Source organism: Pteropus vampyrus, unplaced genomic scaffold (assembly GCF_000151845.1).
Source record: "Pteropus vampyrus isolate Shadow unplaced genomic scaffold, Pvam_2.0 Scaffold572, whole genome shotgun sequence".
Taxonomy (NCBI): Eukaryota; Metazoa; Chordata; class Mammalia; order Chiroptera; family Pteropodidae; genus Pteropus; species Pteropus vampyrus.
The window spans coordinates 258,355-280,320 of NW_011889353.1; the positions used below are offsets into that span (position 1 = coordinate 258,355).

General features: G+C 36.6%; 1 non-coding gene and 2 pseudogenes across 1 annotated transcript; all 3 read left to right on the forward strand.

The window, feature by feature from the left end:
* The first annotated feature begins 3,163 nt into the window (after window positions 1-3,163).
* On the forward strand, window positions 3,164-3,280 carry LOC111733544 (annotated as a pseudogene).
* Window positions 3,281-9,792: 6,512 nt separating this feature from the next.
* Window positions 9,793-21,288, forward strand: LOC105308423 (annotated as a pseudogene).
* LOC111733537 lies at window positions 13,711-13,829 on the forward strand. The gene has a single exon (XR_002778017.1). It is a non-coding gene; the product is annotated as a 5S ribosomal RNA (ribosomal RNA).
* Window positions 21,289-21,966: the final 678 nt, after the last annotated feature.

Genomic DNA, 21,966 nt, shown 5'->3' on the forward strand with positions numbered 1-21,966 from the left:
CTCCTTTAATCCTCAACCCTATGATTTTTCTTCATTTTACAGATGAGTAATCTGACGCTCAAAGAGGTTAAGTGATCTGTTCCAAGTCCCACAACTACTCAGTGAATTTTACAAACTTCAGGTGATTCTAATGTGGTTCTCAAGACTTGTGCACATGCTTCTGAATCACCAAGAGGACATGTGAAAACATAGTTGTCTGCTCTCCATCCCCAGATTCTACATCTGAAATCTAAAATCTTTTAGAACTTCCAAGCTTTCCAGCTTCCTTAATGAAAATAACATTATGCTAACTGCAGTACAGGTAGTATATCTCATCTAATCCCCAGAACAACCCTGTGATTATTTTTCATTTTATAGATGAGGAATCCGAGGTTCAGAGAGGTTAAGTGACTTGTTCCAGGGCTCACAGCTGCTAAGTGGACAGAGCCAGTTGGGCTTCCATGTACATCCTCTTAATCAAGACCCTATAGGGCCTTTTTTCCTCTGAATGCAGCTATTCTTTGATCTTACTGAGATCTCAAAGACCTTGGCTTCCTTTTTCCCCTTCTCCTGGCCATCACCTTTCCTTCCATCACTCTCTGTCATCCAGCCATGCCAGACCACTCACAGTTACCCCTCTGATGTGTGGTGTGACACCTTTTTCCTTTGTACACATGGTTCCCACTGCCTAGATGAGCGAAATCAAAGAGCTACCAAACTCATTTTGAAATCTAGCAGAGTAAAAGATGAAAAGGAACCATTATAGTAGAGTGTATTTGAAAAGTTAATGTCACTCCCATAATGCTGAAAGAATTAAATTACAGAACTGGAAAATTCACAGTAGACTTTATACATGATAAGATCTTACTGGTAGAATGTGGAGAAACATACTGTCTTCAAGTAAAGTTGTAAGGTTTACATAATTTGTTTCTGTATTATAGGACAAAGATATACATAGTTAATACTTCAAGATATTTCCATATATGGCATTCTTAATGACAAAACAAAATTTCAAATATGTTTTTAATGCGATGTCTTTAATTCATACAGATGTATGTATATATGAGTGTGTACATATACATGTATATATACATATATTCTCTTATATGAAACCTGTGTTTATAAAGCAAATCCAGATCACAATATTATCAGTTTTCTAAACAACAAAAATAAAAATATAATACATATTAAAGATCTCATGCTCTATTGACTATGCTAGCTGGGCACCACATATAAGATACATATTAGATGCTGTTAAGTCAGCATTTAGAGAACACTTCTTTACTCTTAAATGTTTACAATAGTACATTTTTAAAGAAACACGATGAATTAAGTTTTCTATCTAAAGATTATAAAAAGAAACAAAGTACCTCTTAACAACTCAGTTCTGCCATATCTTAACATTTTGCCATATTTTATATAAAATTAGATATTTGAAAAATCATTGTTAATTTTTAAAGAATAGATTGGTTTATCAATTCTATTTTTTGTCTTTTATATAATTAATGACAAATAAATACTTTGGCTATGGACAAAAAATTTGAGAAACCACAAGCTTAGTTCATAAAATAAAAGGAAAATTTGAAGTAGCAAAATCATAGAAAGGAAATAATGATATAACTCAAACATTTTTTTAATGACAAAAATGTTAATTTAAGCCACAAACTTATAAAATGTGCTAAAGAAGTGGAAGAGGGTAACTATAATAGCGTCAGAGTACCAACCTCAAGGTAGCTAAAGAAACCATGATGCTCTATATATACACAGGAGAGAAAGAAACCGGCGCTTATCAAATGATTACTAGAACAACAACAAAAAGCCACCATTTTATGTTCTATTGCTGGGAGGGTAAGTAGTAGAACTTTTTTGGAGTACCTTTAGAAATATCAAAATTTTTGTGGCTACCGTTTGACCCAGCAGTTGTACTTTAAATATTTTTACCAAGCAAATGTTTAAATATGAATATTTAAAAAACGAAGCAGAGATTGTTCACATTTTTTTAAGAATAAAAAATTTAGAAACTATCCATATTTGATGAGGCATAGAAACAGTATAATTTCCAGTGTATTAACATAGCGATGGCCAAAATCTGTCAATAAAAGAAAAATACAGGTTATAAAAGATATATATGTATAATCCAATTTAAAAAGGAAAAAAGACTGGGAGGATGTAGATGAAATTTAATGGTGCTTCTCTTCAATGAGTAAGATACAAAGACTTCTTTTTTACATAAAACATTTCTAATTTTTTTTTTTTTTACAGTGACTAAAATGGGAAAAATCAACAAAGATATTGTTGTTTTGGGAAAAATGGTCACTTGACCAAAGACCCTTAAAGGACTTTTCCAAACTTTCAAAAACTGTGTAATCCTCATATTATATTATATTACATAATCCCCATGTGTATTACATTACTTTTTTTTAAAGGTGGGATATGTTTTACAGTTTTGCTTATTTTATGATTAATGTTTTTCCCACCTTTATTGAGGTATGATCGACAAATAAAAATTGTATATATTTAAGATACACAATGTGATGTTTGATATGAATATACATTGTGAAAATACTACAGTCAAGCTAATTAACATACCCATCACCTCACATGATTACCATTGTGTGTATAAGTGTGTGGTGAGAACACTTGAGATCTACTCTCAGCAAATTTCAGGTATACAGTACATTATTATTAACTACAATCACTATGCTATATGTAAATTAGGCTTTTTGAACTTATAACTGAAAGTTTGTACCCTTTGATGAATATGATAATGTGGTTTTGATTCTAAAAACTTGACAAGAATAACCAGAAAGAACAAATTTTCAGATTAATACTGTTTTTGAATGTGGGTGCAACCCAACTCTGCTGCACATAGTCAAGTTTTCTCCACCCTGTCTACATAGGCATCACCACGCAAGGCAAAGGGCCAGTACACTTAACGAGTAAAAATAAATCAGCTCATTATCTCAACAGACTCTAAGAAAGCAGGAAATAATATTCACCATTTGAAAACTTAACATGAAGTAGGTTTTTTAACATAAAATATATATCTATATATAAAATATGGCAAAACATTGGGATGTGACAGGTGGGCTGAGGATGCACTGCTGTTCATTACATCGTCATACTTCTCAGTGTGCTTGAAAGATTTCATAATACAAAAGATTGGATGATTAAAAATGACATATACTACGGCCATGCCACCCTGAACACTCCCGATCCTGTCTGATCTCAGAAGCTAAGCAGGATTGGGCCTGGTTAGTACTTGGATGAAAGACCATCAAAAGACCAGGTGCTGTAGGCGTAAAAATAAATAAATAAATAAATAGATAGATAGATAGATAGATAGATAGATAGATAAATAAATACATATATACATATACATGTGCACATTTTTAAAATTGTATTTTCAAACCTTTCTTCTCAATAAGGAAAGCTTTTCCTAGACTGTCCTCTTGCTAAAGCTTTTTATCTTTTCTGCTCTTCCAAGCCATCACCTTAAAAAAAAATGCTATCTTTTCCTCCTCCTTTCTTGGTCTCTCTTTCAACTCAGCAATAATCTTCTACCTTTAGTTCTCACATATTGCTGAAACTTATTCTGGCAAAGGTCATCAATGAGAAGTTGCTAAATCCCTTCTTACATGATATTTCGCATATTGCATCACTGCCTTCTGTTTGGTTTCTAAGGGAACAGCCAATTGTGGTCCTCCTTCCACCTTTCTGGCTGGCCTTCTTGATGACCTTTGCAGATTTCTCACCCTCTGAACACCCATGTCTCTCCACTTTCTCTAGTTCACTGCCATGGCTCCAGCTACACTTGTTGATAACTCCCAAATCTTGGTGAGAATTCAGTGCAGACCTCTCTTCCAAATGCTAATATCCTCTAGTTCAGAGGCTAGACTTCAGTCCTAATTCTACCACCTGCTGTAGGCAATTTATTAGCTTATCTATTCTTTATCTCATCTGGAAATAGGAGTACCTGTCTAAAAGAGTCATGAAATAAGATTTATAATGTACTTATCACAGTATCTGTCATATTTGATCAGTAAGTGTTAGCTTATTGACACCTCTACTCTGCTGTTCCAGATATATGAATTCCATATATCCCAAACTAAACTCATTATTATTTTCTCTACCTGTAAACCCACTCATCTTTCAAAACTCCCTTGTGGGCCATGCTGGTTAGAATCCTGCATCACGCTGGACTTTTCTCCTTCCCTGTCACCCCTCACATTCAGTGTATCACAATGCTCTGCAGATTCTTGGTCCTTAAAAATCTTGTGCCCAGCAACTCCTCTCTATCTCTGCTTCCTCTTGCCCTTCTCCCTACCAGTTGCTCATCTCAACTACTCCAATAACCTCTGAACCAGTGTCACTGATTCTACAGTTGCTCTCTTAAATCCATTCTCCACTTCCCTGCAGAGACCTTGCTAAAACGCTACTCTGTATCATCCTGTCTCTTCACCCTACAGTGCTTCTGAGTTAACAGGGAAACTGAGGGAAGAGGAGCACTCTACCCAGTGGTACAGTTTGGTGGCTTCTTGCTGAGCTCTCCACCTGAAAGGCAGTTTTATTAGTTCTACACAGTTCCATTTAAAGCAATTCAGTTCTTTGTGTTTAACTGCACACTCCGTCAGTCTCTTTGAAACTGCAAATATTCCAGGGAGGATTAATAGAGTAAACTCATGATACTTTGTTGTGCAGAGTTTGAGAAAGAAAGCCATTGTATATATAGGACTCCCAAATAAGGCTCCTTTGTGGAGGGCAGAAGTTTTTGTCTAGCGATGTGAAAAGAATATTTCCTTTCCTGATTGGATTTTCTGTTCTAAATATATTGGGTCTTAGGGCAAAGGTGGCTCTGCGGCTGCATACTAGAACAGGTGTTGGATGCCCACTCAGTGTCAACTACCAGATCCTAGGCACTTTAACCACATCTTCCAATAACCCTGAATCAACTCATTTAAGGAAACCCAGGCTTGGAACAATGTTCTGCTTTTAGAAGCAAATGATTTGTGAATCATAAAGAACCATGATTCCTTGGTGTGGGGTTTTAAAACAAATACTCTTCTCTTTCAGTCTTCTTCCCACTTCCTCCAGGCTAGTGGTTCTCAAACTGTGGTCCCCAGACCAGCAATATCAATATCAACTTAGAAACTTGTTAGAAATGCAGATTTTCAGGCCCCACCCACCGTTGGCCATGGATAGAGAGGGAAGGAAGGAAGGATGATGGATGAGAGACTGGGAGAAAAAAGAGGCCAAGGTCTGAAGATTTCAGTAAGATAGAAAACAATTGCATTAGAAGGAAAAGAAACACTATAGAGTCTTGATTAAGAGGATGTACATGGAAGCCCAACTGGCTCTGTCCACTTAGCAACTGTGAGCCCTGGAACAAGTCACTTAACCTCTCTGAACCTCGGATTCCTCATCTATAAAATGAAAAATAATCACAGGGTTGTTCTGGGGATTAGATGAGATATACTACCTGTACTGCAGTTAGCATGTTATTTTCATTAAGGAAGCTGGAAAGCTTGGAAGTTCTAAAAGATTTTAGATTTCAGATGTAGAATCTGGGGATGGAGCCCAGACAACTGTTTTCACGTGTCCTCTTGGTGATTCAGAAGCATGTGCACAAGTCTTGAGAACCACATTAGAATCACTTGAAGTTTGTAAAGTTCCCTTCGCAGACTGCACTGCAGACCTATTAAACCAGAATCTCTAGTGCTGGAGACAGCCCGGGCCTTGGTGTTTTTAGAGCTCTCCAGGTGATTTCAGTATGCAGCCAAGCTAGAGGGTCACTGCCTAGGTTCACTAATATAATTTAAGGGCTATCATTTTATTAAGCACTTATGTGCCAAGCATTGAGCTTCTGATTTACATTTACAATATTATGTTCACAATAGCTCTAGGTCTTTAATATTATTCCTAATTTAAATAAATTAATATTGAGGTTTAAGATGAAGCCCACGGGCACCAAGTTAGCAGATCCAAGATTAAAATTCAGGATTTTCTGACTCAAAATCAGGGCCATTGCTCCCTGCCCACTGCCAGTTAACAAAGCATTCTTAGAGCTATCATTAGTGTGTGAGCAAGTATGGTCAGTGGCGAGGCCAGATGAGAGACTTTGGAGTAGGTGGTGGCTCAGCAGCTACTAAAAAGAACTTACAAAGCTCGGGTTTAGGACTCAGACAAACTAAGCTTTAATGCTAGTTCTGCCCAAGGTGCTATTTTGTGACTTAACTTCCCTGAGCCTTAGTTTCCTCAGGTACAAAATGGAGATATTAATACTTTGTAGAATTGCTGTGAAAATTAAATGAGATAACACCCATGAAAGTGTCTGGCTTGTACTAAGAGCACAATAAACATTTGTATATCCTTCCCCAGAGATAAATTCCTCCTTCACTTTGACCCTAACCTGTTAGGGCTTTGGGGTAGGGGGTTATTGTTGCTATGGGAATCAGCGTTGGGAAGAGCAATTTCTCTTTCTTCAATGTTTTCCATTAGTTGAATCTATTTACATTTTTTGTTCTTCACTCAATCTCTAATGAGAACCAATTTGTCCTTCTTTCTGCTGCTGTTGGAATCACCCCACCCAAACCTTTGCCTGGATGCATGAAATGAATCGCCTCCCTTTTCTAGATTGACAGTCATTCTGCACAGGTCAGATATCTCCTCTCCTGATTAACTGCCCCCTTTCTGATCCAACACAGGTTTTGCCTGCTATTAAGGCCTAAATGTAATTATAGTGTTGGCCAGCTTCGGGCTGATAGAACATGGTTTGATGATAACTTCCTGTCCCAAAGGAATACCCAGCCTCTTGGAAAGGCTCCAAGTGAAGTAACCTAATTTCTCATCCTCTGTAGAGATTGGCCAGTTTTTTCCCTAGCATTCCACCATTCCTGGTCAGAAAGGCTTGTTTCTCTGCACTCAGACAAAATTGAAAGGGACTTGAGAGGGGGAATTTTGAGTTCTTCTCTTTTGTTTTGTAGGTGAGGAAACAAACTGCTCTAGATCGAGTTGTGAGTTAGTGCTGGAGCCCAGACTGTTACTCAGGTGTTTCTACCTATAACAAAGTACTCCGGCATCATGGAGCTGTTTTATAGTGGAGAGTGCTCCGGACTAGAGTTGCAGTCTCTAGTAACTTTACAGCCACAACCATACTAGGTTTTAGTGACCATCTGGTTATTTTTTTGTTAGCATTTTTAAATGGTGTATTAATTAAAATGTCATTGTAGAACAATATAGCAAAAAGAAGAAAAATAAAAATCAAGAGGAAGACAGAATGGGGATAGAGGAGAGAGAAGCAGCTAAAATTAAGTGATAGATGAAGAGAAGGAAAATGGCAAAAAAAGACTGAGGCTTGGAATGGGTGAGCATCTTGTACCAGCCTTGTTGGTCAGAGGGCCACACTCAGCTTCTGGTTCTGTCACACAAATAGTTACTTAGAGAAAATCACCATTCCCACAATCAACCCTAATTGCCCTACCCCACAGATATAAGGCTCTGTTACTGTTCCCTCCTTTCCCTACCCTAACACTGTCCGCCATATGTAGCTGAGCCCATAAAGTCAGGGAAAACTCAAGATACATGTGGTAGAATAGCTGGCTCAGAAAAATAAAAATCCTGCAATGCTCAGTATAAAATTTAGGTATTCCTGGCTCTCAATGTATGGAACACTCTGGGAGTTTAATTATTCTGGAGAATCTATTTTTTTTTGGTCTGATTTAATAATACCTTCTAGGGTCAAATTTGGATATACCCCATCTCTAACTCACTCAAAGGGCACTGAGTCAAACTGGGGATTCCAAGAACAAAGCCTTATCTTTTTCCACTACACTTTGGGAAGGTAAACAATACACAGGCAGAAACCAAGACCCCCTAGACACACCCTGATTCATTCGTTTTTTTAAATTGACGTTTTATTGAGATAATTACAGATTCATATGCAGTTGTAAGAACTTAAACAGAAAAATACCCAATTTCTTCCAATGGTAACATTTTACAGAACTATAGTACAGTATCATAACTAGGATGTTGACATTGATATAATTCATTATTTAGATTTTTTCTATTTTGTTTGTTCTAATTTGTATGTGTGTTTAGATCTACGCACTTTTTTCACCTGCGAAGGATGTATCCACCATAGCAGTGTAGATACTGAACAATGCCATTACCACAAAGATCCCTTGGGTTGTTTTATTATAACCACACCTACCTCCCTCCTGTCCCACCTCCTTCCACCATACCCAACCTCTAGCAATCACTGTTGTTTCTAAAATTTTGTCATTTCAAAAATTTTACATAAATGGAATCAGTATGTAACCACTTGGGGTTGGCTTTTTACACTCTTTTTACAGCACAATGCCCTGGAGAGTCATCCAAGCTGTGGCATGTATCAATAGTTGGCTCCTCTTCATTTCTGAGTTCACTCACTTACTTACTCTGTGATTGTGAATAAGTCTTGGAAGTTTGTACTTTCTACTTGAAGGACCCTGGAACTTGTCTTAACAGTTTTAAGCCTCCATTTATTCATCTGCTTTTTTTTTAGTGGTGGGAAATTGATGAGAGCATAGTTTCTCCCAGATTTGATATAAAGATCAAATAAAGTAATAGACATAATGATGCACTGTGAACTGCAAAGTGTTATTCACATGTAAGATGGTATTACAATGGCCTCTTTGAGGAAAGCTCTTATTTTAAATTTTGTTTTTCCTGCTTCTTCCAGAATATCAAATTACTTCCATTTGGGGATTTTCTTCCAGCCAGCTGAACTCAAAGGGTATAGGGATTTAGCTTTCAGACCTCCCTCAGGGAATGCTCACCAGAGCAATGGGGAGGTGGGGGAAAATGGGGGAAAGAGGGAGAGAGACAGAGACAGAAAGAGGGAGAGATGGAAAGAAGAGGAGGAAGAGAGGGAGAGGGAAAGCAAGAAGCTTTCAGAGCTGTTTCAAGCATTCTCAAACCTGTCCTAATGGCAGAGTACCTAAACATTATATGCAATTTGCATAACAATGTCAAAATTGCTTAAAAAAAAACCCCTCCACTATCAAGTACAAAAAGCAATTTCAATGGCAGGAAAAATCCCTCTAATTCTAACCATGCAGTATCAAATCTCCATCATGAGTACATACATCCATGAAAAAGAGTAAGAAGTCTAAGTATGGTTACCTATTTTTGAGTTTTACATTTTGTGGTCTACTAAAATTCATCAGATGATAACTGGTAGCAAGCTCTAGTTTTTTCCTCTGAAGAAAAAATTTAGGAGAGATAACATGTGAAAGTTCTACCTATTAACCTTAAAAAAAATTTTTTTAACCAGGAGAAAGTTATTGATTCTATTTTGGTGGGAACGTTCCTGTTCAGTTCACCTCTACTCTTATCAGTTAAATCAGAATTACCCAAGAAACTTTTTAAAAATGTAGAGACCATTAGTAAAAATTATATTAAAAACTAATGACAATAAAAATAATAATTTACATATATATAGTAGTGCCCCCTTATCCATAGTTTAGCATTCCACAGTTTTGGTTACCTGCAGTCAACTGTAGTCTGAAAATATTAAAGGAAAAATTCCGGAAATGAACAACTCATAAATTTTAAGTTGCAGGCCGTTCTGAGTAGCATGATGAAATCTCATGCCCTCCCACTCCATCGTGCTCCATCATGAATCATCCCTTTGTCCAGTGCATGGTGCTGTTTGGGCTCCCTGCCCCTTAGTCACTTAGTAGCCCTCTTGGTTATCAGATCAACTGTTGAGGTATCACAATGTTTGTGTTCAAGTAACCCCCATTTTACAAAATTTATGGGATAAGATCCTTGATGGGATGCAGCACTAAAGTCACCCAGATGATCCCCAAAAGATTACAACCTCTTCAGCAAGACTTTGATGAGTTAAAAGAAAAAAAACAACTTCCAATTACAAGGCTCTTCCAAAAGGTTTTGGCAAAAAAAACTCCAACTATTGAGGATCCCCAGCCATTGACATTGATCCAACCATCAACGTTGTCATGGCTGGATGATCCAGGATCAATGGAAGCCTATGATCCTCCTTCTGATGGATTGTCAGAAGGTCAATAGATGCTTAACGTTATGTCACAAGAACTATGTTATTCATCTCGCTTTATTTCATCATGTAGGTGTGTTGTCATGTCACATCATCACAAGAAGGGTGAGTACAGTGCGATAAGATATTTTGAAAGAGACAACATTCACATAACTTTTATTACAGTATATTGTTATAGTTGTTCTATTTTATTATTCATTATTATTGTTAATCTCTTACTATGCCTAATTCAATTAAATTTTATCATAGGTATGTATGTATATATAGAGAAAAAACAGTATATACAGGTTTTGGTACTATCTGGTGTTTCAGTTATCCACCAGGGGTCTTTGAATGTATCTCCTGTGAATAAGGGACACTATTGTGTGTGTGTGTGTGTGTGTGTGTGTGTGTGTGTGTGTGTATACACACACACATATATATTTCAATTTCCACACCTACTAATTCAGTAGATCTGGGAGAGGACCAGGAAACTTGTTTTATTTTCTGTTTTTAAGTTGTTCAGTGATACTGGCATTCAGCCAGGTTGGGAACCTCTTCTTGAGATTTGTCTTCAGTGCTCCCTGACGGAGTCTTTCTGATGTATCTGGGTATGCCTCTCTCCTGTATGATCTCTTCTCACAAAAGTTCTTCTTTTTATCAAAACCTGGTTTTCAGTGGGTTTTTAACCTCCTCACTTCCTGGAACTACCCTTGTCAAGGTCATCATCACTTCTCTTTCTCAATTTGTTCAGCAGCTCAGCAGCATTGGACATAGTGGCACACCCACTTGGCTTGAAATACTTCCAACTCTTCATTTCCACAAGTTGGGCAGTCTTACCACTCAGATTGTCCTTGGGCTCCTCTGCTGGCTCCACTCCCCTGCCTCCCTTTTCTAGGACCCATACCTGGAGCTCTGACTGGGCTCTTTTCGGCCAGGTCTATATGTTGTCCCTAGGTGATCCCATTTAGGCAGTTGGCTTTAAATACTATCCATATACTGATGGCGTTTATAGTTTCACCCCTGATCTTCCAGAGCTGCCTACTTGTTATCTCTATTGATATCTCATAGGGATCTCAAACTTAACATCTCCGAAATAGAACCCTTAATTCCCCCACCCCTAACATCACCAGCTGGTTCTATTGTCTTTCTCATTTCTTTGAAGAGCACCATCATTCCCTGGCTACTTCTCTAGTCCATGCCACCATTGTCTCTCATGGAAAGTATTACAGTTGCTCCCTAATTGGTCTCTCTGCTTCCATTCTTGCCTCCTTAGAATTGATGCTCCACTGAGCACTATTAAAAATGTAAATGAGGTCAGACCACTCTCCTGGTTAAAACTCTCTGATGATTTTTCATTTCAAGCAGAAAAAAAAATCCAACCCTTTATTTTGGAGCTTCCAAAGCTAAACAAGATAGCCCTGAACCCTTGTACTGCTCTTCTCTCTGCCCGAAGGTCCTTCCTGTGGACCTTTGCATTGCAGACTCCTCAATTTTCAGGCCTTGACTCAAATATTATCCTTAAAGAAGCTTTTCCTGAGCATCTTATCTGAAGATTTTACAAACCTGTCCAGTCTATCTCTTTCTTGCTATCTGATTCATTTTCACTATAGCCCTTTGACTATCTGATGTATTTGCATATATTTATGTATTAGTTTACTTGTTTATTGCTGGTCCAGCCTCACTAGAATACAAGCTCTAGCTCTACAAAGCAGATGCTCAATTAACATTTGTTTAATTGAGTCATTCATTTGCAACATAGTATAAATTACTGACAGATACTGCAAGTATTACATTTTTATTGGGCATTGCATTTCAACTGGGATAAAAGCTTTAGGATTAAGAAAAAGCAAGCTGATGAAATTTCAGTCATCACTTTACTGACTGAGAAGAATTTCTTTACCACTCCCCTGAAAAACCTCTGTTTTTACAGGCTATCCCCATTTTCTGTCTATACTTGCTTCTGGATCCTCTCCAACTTTCCTGGGAGGTTCCCTTGGAAAACTGTCCTTCCCTAGTAGCCCCATTCCCCTATCCTCAATAAATAGATATCTAGGCGTACAGGCTTACAGACTCTTGTTTGCAGTAGCTACACCATGGGTACCCTTGTCAGAGGCAATGCCAGTTTCTGGAGGTCCATTCAACCCTTCTCGCCCTGCATTGCAGCAGTTTTCGGTAGCCTATTGCCACCTCAGTGTTATGCTTCTGGTTGTCCACATTCCTGCCTGCCAGCTCTGCTGAGCCCATGTTTCCTGTGCCTTTTCAGGCCTGTACCTTTTCTTGCTTTTTTACTGGCTAAATGCCTAATTCTGCCTCCAGCTTCTCCATTTCTGGAAACATTCTACCATCACTGGTGCTGCAATTCTGCCCTCTAGTAGCTGAAACTGAAACCACACTCCCTCTTTCCAAAGCAGTTTCCTTTATCTATCATTGTCTTCCACTCCCAGAAGGACCCAAGGGGTAGATAACTGGCTTTTTCTGCTGCATGGCGAGGGCCAAAGTATTTCTGTATTCAAGTCACACTCTCTGTCTCTCCCCTTCGGGGGTATGTCCCCTTTTTTTCTGCCATGTCCCTTGTTCACGACAGGGGTGGCAGTTACTCCCAGGGCTAGACTGAGAATTTGGTACCCCTTTAAATTAACAAGTAGTCTGTAAATGATCAACATTTATTTAGTGAGGGTGGAGAGAAACTAGTTTTCTATTAATAAAAATTCCTCAAACTAAGGGATCTATAACATTTAATTTTATAAACTAGAAAACTTCCTGAGAAGAATAATTTTTTTGCTCTCTAGAGACAACTACAATTTTGACTTCTATTTCCTCAGATTAGATTTGCCTGTTGTTGAACTTCATATAATGCAGCCATATAATATGTACTTTTTGGGAGCGGGGGAGTGGGAGTCTGGCTCTTCCACTGTTTTTAGGATTTATCCATGTCGTTGCATGTAATAGTTCTTTTTACTGCTAAATAGTATATTATTGTATGGATATACCATAATTTATCTGTTCTCCTATTGATGGGCATTTAGACTGTTTCCAGATCTTTTCAGGCTATAATGAACAAAGCTACTATGAACATTTGTGTACAACTCTTTTCATGGACATATGTTTTAATTTCTCTGGGGAAGTTATTTAAAAGCAGAGTTGCTGGGTCGTAGGGCATATAGTTAAGATTATTAGAAACTGCCAGTTTTCCAAGGTGGTTGTGTCATTTTACATTTTGGGAGACATTAAAAACTGTTTAAAATTTAGATAATAAAATAACTCACCCTCTGTGACTAGCTTTACACTATGCTTGATTTGGTATGAAAATTTCATTGGTTGTGACCACCAGGCTCCAGGGAACTGTCAGCTGGAAGGTCTTCAGGATGGAGGCTTATATTTTAGCTGTATCATACAAATTATACATTTAGGTCACAAAATTCATCACTCAAGATTGGTCAGTTTTAGCAAGGCATGGCTTTTTATTTCTCTAAAAAAATGCTGTGTAGTTTTGGTCAGTTTTATGGTGAAATCTCAAGTTAACTGGTATAACATTTCAAGTTTATGCTAGTGGTGTTTTTAACCTCCCTTACAGATCACTGTTTCAAAAAGTCAGGGCATATGAATATGTCTGTGTTTCTCTTACTATTCTTTTTGTTTTGGAAGATGGTGATGGAAACACCTTTATTGTGCCATCAAAAGCCTAGGTTTTGGTCTACAGCCATGCCACCCTGAAAAAGCCTGACCCCATCTGATCTCAGAAGCTAAGCAGGGTCGGGCCTGGTTAGTACTTGGGTGGGAGACCACCTAGGAAGACCAGGTGCTGTGGGCGTAAAAAAAAAAAAAAAAAAGTAAGGGATTGTAAGCTGGCAAGGTCCTTGCAATCTGTGAGGTCAACCAAGGATTGCCTCACCTAAAAAAAAAAAAAACAAAAAAACCCTAAATTTTGGGGGGAATTATTATACACAAATATTTTTAAAAACTTAAAACTAATATACGGCTTAATAAATTTTTATAAGGCAAATACCCTTGTAATCACCCTTCACAAAAGGAAATAGGACCTTACCAGCTACTCCAGAAGCCATTGCTATGTCCAAAGACAAATCCTTCACCACGAAGACGAGCCACTGTCTTGACTTTTATGTTCATCTTTACCTTCTTTTACTTGCAGTTTTATTATCTAACTGTGCATCCATGGCTTTATTTGTTTTTGTAAAATGTGTCATTTAGGTCTTCTAAATCATTTTTCTTATCACAATTTGTTTGTTGAAGATACTGGATCATTTGTCCTGATGAGTTTCCCAGAGTCCAGATTTTGTTGACTGCAATCTTATGAACATAGTATGTGTATCATTATCCTCTGTTCTCTGTACTTCCTACAAATTGATAGTTGCATCTAGAGGCTTTATCTGATGCAGGTTTGATTTGGGGGAGGAAGACTTTTTTGTAGGTTGTGTTGTCTTCTTCTTCAAAAAGCACGTATTGTCCAGACAGCTCTCTTTTTGTGTTGGCAGCAACCAGTGAGACTCAATTCGTCAGGGATTGCAAAATGATGATATTCCAGTTCTATCATCCTTCTTCATGTATTGTTGAAATGCTTCTACAAAGAGAAACTTCCCTATATCAGTTATTTGGCTACCCCATGGTATATTCATGGGAAATGCAAGATATATTCTTCAGTAAATAAATTTTTTATTTACCAGTTTTCAAAATAAATTTAGTTTATAAGTATCCTCCCAAGATAACCAAATTTTTCTCTAATATTATTGTGAAACATATGGACTTAAACATATTTTTATCTTTATTGATACTCGAACTGTCCCATCTTTACCAATGGCAACCTCTTCAAATTAGCGCCCGAATCCTTTGAACATGACTATCAATTTTTGATAGATATTTTTTTCTTTCTCTCTGGTGTGATATGATTTTCTAGGCTCATTTTACACATTTCCAGCCTTAGTCTTAGAATCAGCTTTTTTTTTTTTTTTCAATCACCCAAGGAGCTTTGTTTTAATTAGTGGGAAAAGGCATTCCAAGACCATATTTGGGTTTTAGAGTTATTGTTATTGGGTTGGTTATTGTTTCTTCTCTCTCTCTCTCCCCTCCCTCTCTCTCCTTCCACCCATCCCTTCCTTCCTTTCTTCCTTCCTTCCTTCTTCCTTCCTTCCTTCCTTCCTTCCTTCCTTCCTTCCTTCCGATAAAATACTTCCCTAGTCTTGCTGATACTTTCAATTCAAATTCAGAACTATGAGATTCTTACATAACCTTCTATATTATATCGATACCTTATTTTTCTCATTACTAAAAATTCTGGTTCTCAAGAACACTGGAGATAATAGAATCAGAATACTACATAATTTCTCATTTGCTTTATTGCTTTTCTTTATTTTTTTAAACTTAGATTTATTTAAGTATATTTGACATACAGTAAACTTCACCCTTTTTAGATATGCAAACTGAAGAGTTTGGCAAATATATATAGCTATTTAGCCATCACCACAATCATGATACAGAACATTGCCAGCTCAGATTCTGTGTGAGAAGGGACTGCACAAGGGCATGGGTAGTGGGAAGCATGATTCATTGGGGCCATCTTTGGAGACTTTCTACATATAAAGCTTCCATTTGGGGCTCTCTTCTTTCCTTCTTATTCCATATACTCTCCTAGGCAATTCATCTACTTCCACTCCCTTAATTACTGGCTCATGATGGCTCTTATCTCCTGAGCTCTAGACTTGACTTGAAGACAGCCTCCTAAAGGTGCCACATTATGTTTTCCCAAATTTGCTTCTCCCTTGCATGCCTTATTTTAATTATTACCAATTGCCCTATGATTTATCCTTCACCTTAGACTATACTATCTCTCCTTCATCGCTCCCTCAGTTTCTACAGCCAAGAGATTTCAAGTCTGTCAATTGCCTTTGAAATAGCTCTTGACTCAGTCCTTCTCATGACAATTTTTTGAGTTTGTGCCCTTGTTATCACTCATCTAAATAACCTTTTTGTTTCTGTAGCCTCTTCTTCCAGTTTAGTGCTTCCCTTTTCTCCATCATTCCCTTTCTTCTCACACTTCCTATCTCTTATCTTCTTTCAGTCTATAGTCTGCAGTAATATTTCTAAATATAAATCATGTCATATAATTCTGCAACCTAAAATTCTTAAACATTTTGTCACTGTTTATAGGGTAAAATCAAACATATTTGAATCTTATACAAGGTCTTTTTCACATTCCGAAATATACTTTCAGTTCCACCAAATAAGCCATGGTTTTTCCTTTTTGCATATGGATCTCTTTTCTTGTTATGTCCTTCATACTTCTCTATCCATAAATTCCTCTGTCTCCTTCAGGAGATACAGCAAGAGCTTTTTCTTCTGTGAAGCCTGCCTTGATTTTCCCAGATTTAGGATTACTCTCCTTATGCTCTCATTATATTTTGCACATAACTTAATCATGTTTGTTTATAGAAGCCTCACTACTCCCCCTGCCCCTATTCTGGAAAACATGCTTCTTCAGAATAAGAACCACATCTTTTTTATTTATTTGATTTATTTTTAATTTTTTAAATTAAGTTTATTGGGGTAACATTGGTTAATATAATTATATAATATTCAGGTGTACATTATAATTTGACATCTGTAGATGCTACTGTGTATTTACCGCCCAAAGTCCAGTTTCCTTCAGCTACCAGACTACATCTTTTGTAGTTGTATATTCTTATTGCTAACATGGAGACTGGCTGTATCAGTTAGATTCTTCTGCTATTAACAGTGGAAGCCTGACTATGATTAACCTAAACCAAAGGGAATCTATAGGAGGAATATCAGCTCATAGAATCAGTTGGAAGAACGGAGAGGTAGATTTGGAAGTAGGCAGGGTCCAGGGCTGTTACTGAGAGACAGGAAACAGAAATAGAAAGAACAGTTTTGTATTTGGAGCAAACTGGATGAACTTTTACCATTTTCTGTCTCTCTGGCTGAGCAAAATTCAAGAAAGGGATATCCAATTGTCCTAGCTATACCCATCCCTAGCCATGAGAGCAAGGCCCCTGAAAAAGTCCCATATAACTGGCCAATGGAGATAAGGTAATTTTTTTTAAAGATAGAGAGAATTTCAGTTTATTATACAATTATAAAGGTAGCCATTGGAGAAATACAGAAATTATAAAATGTCTAGGTCATAGAAAGAAAAACATGCCCAAAACAAAGAAGATAGTAAAATATTTAAAATTTTCCAACATTAAAAAGAGAAAGCAAAAAAACTAACACAACTCAGAAGACATTGTCATGTTAATAAATATAAACTCACCTATTTTAAAAAAGAATTCTCAAAGTGGAACACAAAACAAAACCCATCTATCTACATGCTACATTTTTAAAACTTACTCACAATAAAGAGACCCAGAAAGGTTAAACATAAAAGATAAAAATATAAGGGCAGGTAAGGCAATAAAAAATAAATAATGGCCAAGAAATTAATAGCAAATTAGGTCATATTCAGGGGAGAAAATCTAGTTTAAAAGATAAGAAATAGAATCCATAAAGAAAACTTAAGTGTAGTGATAAACCAAATAACACAACACCAAAATACATAAGTAAAATCTACAGATAATACAAGGGGAGAGAAACAGAAACAGAACAGAATTAATTCACCATTCTTCACCTATGGTAAATCAAACAATCTTTTTTAATGGACAAAGCTGGAATAATCTGAGCAACAAAAGAAAATAGTATAGAATTATAACCCAAAGTATAAAATAAATATCCATGAGTCTACCTTGATAAAATAAATAAATATATATTTTTTTCTTCTTGAAGAAGTCCGTTTATCATTTCTTGTAATACTGGTTTGGTGGTGATGAACTCCTTTAGCTTTTCCTTGTCTGGGAAACTCTATCTCTCCTTTGATTCTAAATAATAGCCTTACTGGATAGAGTAATCTTGGTTGTAAGTCCTTGCTTTCCATCACTTTGAATATTTTGTGCCAATCCCTTCTAGCCTGCAAACTATCTGTTGAGAAATTGGCGGACAGAGATAAAGTAATTTCTCGAAAAGAATAAGCTGGTATTGAGAAGGGAAAACGAAAACCTGGTAGTTAAAAAGACAATAAACATTCATTGTACTAGCACATAGGAAGCACTCATATTTTAATGTGAATCAATGAATAAATACGTAAACTTTGTATTTCCTGCTGTACTAAACTGCAGCCATTTACTCGATGCGTTAAATAAACTCTATTTCCCTGGGTGGCACCTCCATATGGATGGCCCTTTCTCCACTTTTATGCCTGGGAACATGTTTGTCATCTAAGAGTCACCTTAAATGAAATAATCTCTTGGAAACTTTCCATGTCCCTTCCTCATCTTGTGCTCTTATAGTCTACTCTACATTCCTCTGTCACACTGCCTCATTGGTTACGTTCCCTGTGCATAGATACCCCCAGAGTTGATTCCTGTTGCTTGTAGCAAAAGTATTCTTACTGATACACCAAGACAGATGCATCTCCTGTCCTCCTACACCTTACATTCTAGAAAGGAGACCTATATAATATCAAAATTCAACTTCCAGTTTTCTGGCAAAAACTCTCATTTTTGCCAATTTGTCCATTGAACCACCAATTTAAAAAATTTTACTGGAAATCTTGTGCTGAGTTCCTAAAACTAAGTAATAAACTATAAAACCATGATACTGTAAATTGTGGCCCATCTGCTTATATATATCAACAAATACTTAACTATGAGAAATTTGTGGAAGGATAAACCTGCTTTCCAAAGAGTTTTTATTCCTGTCCTCAGGAATTTACATGTTGATTCTGTTGGGAGAGATAAGCATTTAAATAATTAATTATAAAAGAAGACAAAACATATATACACAAACACAGGCTACTAGCTCTTGTGAAATATTAAAAAAAAAAAGTAACTTCTCTATGGAACAAGAGTTATGCTTTACCTCGTTTCCGTTCCTCACAATGTCTGCCAGAGTGGTCATAAAAGAGGCTCAATAAACAATTTGATTGATACTCTGGTGTAGAGAAATTGGTTAATGGTATTTTTAAAAGCTTCAGCAGAGATTAATAAAGAGATTAGTTGTAAATAAATATGTTCTTGAAATGTCATTTAATAAATAGAGGAGATAATTTCAGCCTGAGATTACTTCTTATGCCTTATGTATCATTTTAAGTATAAACAATATTTTCCTAGTGCTGACTCAGAAGGAAATTTTGTCTTACTAAATCACCTACAATATATGTCCCTGAGCACACCTGGTTTCCCTCGAAGGTCTCAAGAAGTGTCCAGTTAGTCATGCCTAGAAATGATATTAGTTTGGGAGAATAGCATAATAGGTCAGAGTGCCATTTAGAATTTTTCTCTTTTTCATTTAGTTTTATATATATATATATATATATATATATATATATATATAACATTTCATTTAGTTATATATATAATATGTATATATAACAAACATTTCAAAAGAATTTTAAATAATTTCAGAAAGAATATTTTTCACGTTTTTAATTTTAAGATTTTTAAAAAATCTGTTTTCAGACCACTAGGTTCAAGTGTGAAATGGAGGAAATGAGTCATAGGAATAGGTATTAATTTTTGCAACAAAAAAATCTTACATACACTTTAAAATTTTTTTATTAGAAGCTTAGAAGTTAAATCTTACAGTTAAAATAGAACATTTCTTTCAAAATTGAACAATTCCAGCAAAAATTAGGGAATGAAAGTGTTTTTTAAAAAATCTTTTAAACTGTAAAGTATGTTTTGATTTGCAAAATGCTTTTGTGGGACAGAATGGCATATGAGACATTCAAGTTTGTAATTACCTGATTGCATACACCCAGACATCTATTTTTGAAAACTAGTGAAAGGAGTTTCATTGAAGATGCCTGAATAATTTTGTGGTTATGTAATGCCCAGGTTAATTTCAGAAATCACTTAAAGCAGAATGGGGATTAGCAAAGTAACCGAAAAAGATCAAGATGTCAGAATTATGTTTAGATATGTTTTCTAATATTCAAATCAGAAGCTTTGACTTTTACCCTCTCCTCTTTCCAAGCTGCCAAACTGGCTTTTCTGGAAGCAGGCTTGATCCGAATGAGTGGCAGTTTGATGATATTTCTGTTTTAGTAAATCTCTTTTGAATTTTCGGTCTCTTGTTCCCTCTCCTAAATCTTTAATCTTTCTTTTTTCTTCTTTTATCTCTTTTTGTGTCTTTGTGCCTTTGCTTGGTTTCCTCTGTGTTTGCCCTGTCCGGAATTTCCCTTGGAACTCTTCCTGTCCTCATTTGTCATGCTTTCTCATGGCTGTCTAGTTCAACGCCTGTTTTCTTTGACACAAAGTTTTTAGGTGTGTGTGTAGTGGGGAGCGCCGGGACTAAACAGCAAACTTTGGTTTTCAACTGCCCAGGGTCAAATGTTAATTAGTGTGGCAAATCTTAACAGACACATAATTGTTTGTTGATAGTGTGCTTGTTAAGGATACCCAGAATATATAAAATGTGGGTGTCTCTCACACCGAGTAGGATGACTATTATTTAAAAAAAAATGGGAAATAACAAGTGTTGGTGAGGATGTGGAGAAATTGGAACCTTCATGCATTGCTGGTGCAAATGTAAAATGGTGCAGCTGTTGTGGAAAACAGTTTGGCAATTCTTTAAAAAGTTCAACACATAATTACCTTGTTACCCAGCAATTCCACAACTAAGTACCCAAAAGGATTAAAAACAGGATAACACTGGAGGAGGGTGGAGGTGATAGTGTTCGTCTTCTTTCTCCTTGTCTACCGTGCATTCATCTTCCTTTCAGAGTACTTCATAATTACATTGCCTGATTTAGAATGTGATTACAATAATGTTAGATCGTGTTGCTCAACATTAAACAAGTGAGTAATTCCTGAATCAATTGGCCATACCATCGTCACTGTATTAATGCTCGTTTCACTTAACTGGTTCATCCTCCTTCCCAACTTACCTGTTGGCACTTGAAATATGTATGGTTCATTATAGTGCCAAGTGGTGCCAAACATGGGAGTATTTGATCTAACAGAAATACACAGTTGAGGGCAGCTGAAGTCACACATGAAAAAAGCCATGATCAAGCTTGGTTTCCACTTGCTCTGTTTCTTCATGTATCTTTATAGTACGATTTTAGCATTGATAAATAATGAAGCTGAAGAAGCAGTGGTTGAAGTCAGCCTACACTACAGTGCACAGTTGAGGAGCCAGAGACTAGTTAAATCATCCTTAAAACTATCACCATAGCAATATATTGTTTCCTCTTAGAACAACAATAACAAAAAATTTGCTGTATTTTTACTATATAAAGTCCTTAAAAAACAAAAACAGAGAAAAAGTATTAAAAGTAGAGACTTGAACAGATACTTGTACACCCATGTTCACAGCAGCATTATTCACAATGGCCAACAGATGGAAACAACCCAAATGTCTATCAACTGATGAAAGGATAGACAATGAAATATTATTCAGCCATAGAAAGGAATGTCATTCCACAGCATGGATAAAGCTTGAAAACATTATGCTAGACATAAAAGGACAAATATTATGTAGTTACACTTATATGAGATACCTGGATTAGTTAAATTCATGGAGACAAAATAGAAAAGTGATTTTGTGTGGGGGTAGGGGATATGAAGAGTTAGTGTTTAATGGGAACAGAGTTTCTGTTTATGATGATGAAAAAGTTCTAGAGATGGGTGGTGGTGACGGTTCCACCACATTGCTAATGCACTTATGCCGCTGAATTGTATACTCGAAAATGGTTACAATAGTAAATTTTATGTTACGTATTTTTCACCACATGCAAAACGAAGTGTAGGTGGTTTGTAGTCACTCAAATCACCTTTATCTAATGAGAGCATCTTTAGGCTTTTATGAACCAGTTCTGTTTCTGCTCCAACATAGGGACCTAGAGGAGATTGAATCTGTCTTTCTTAACCTCTGCCTGG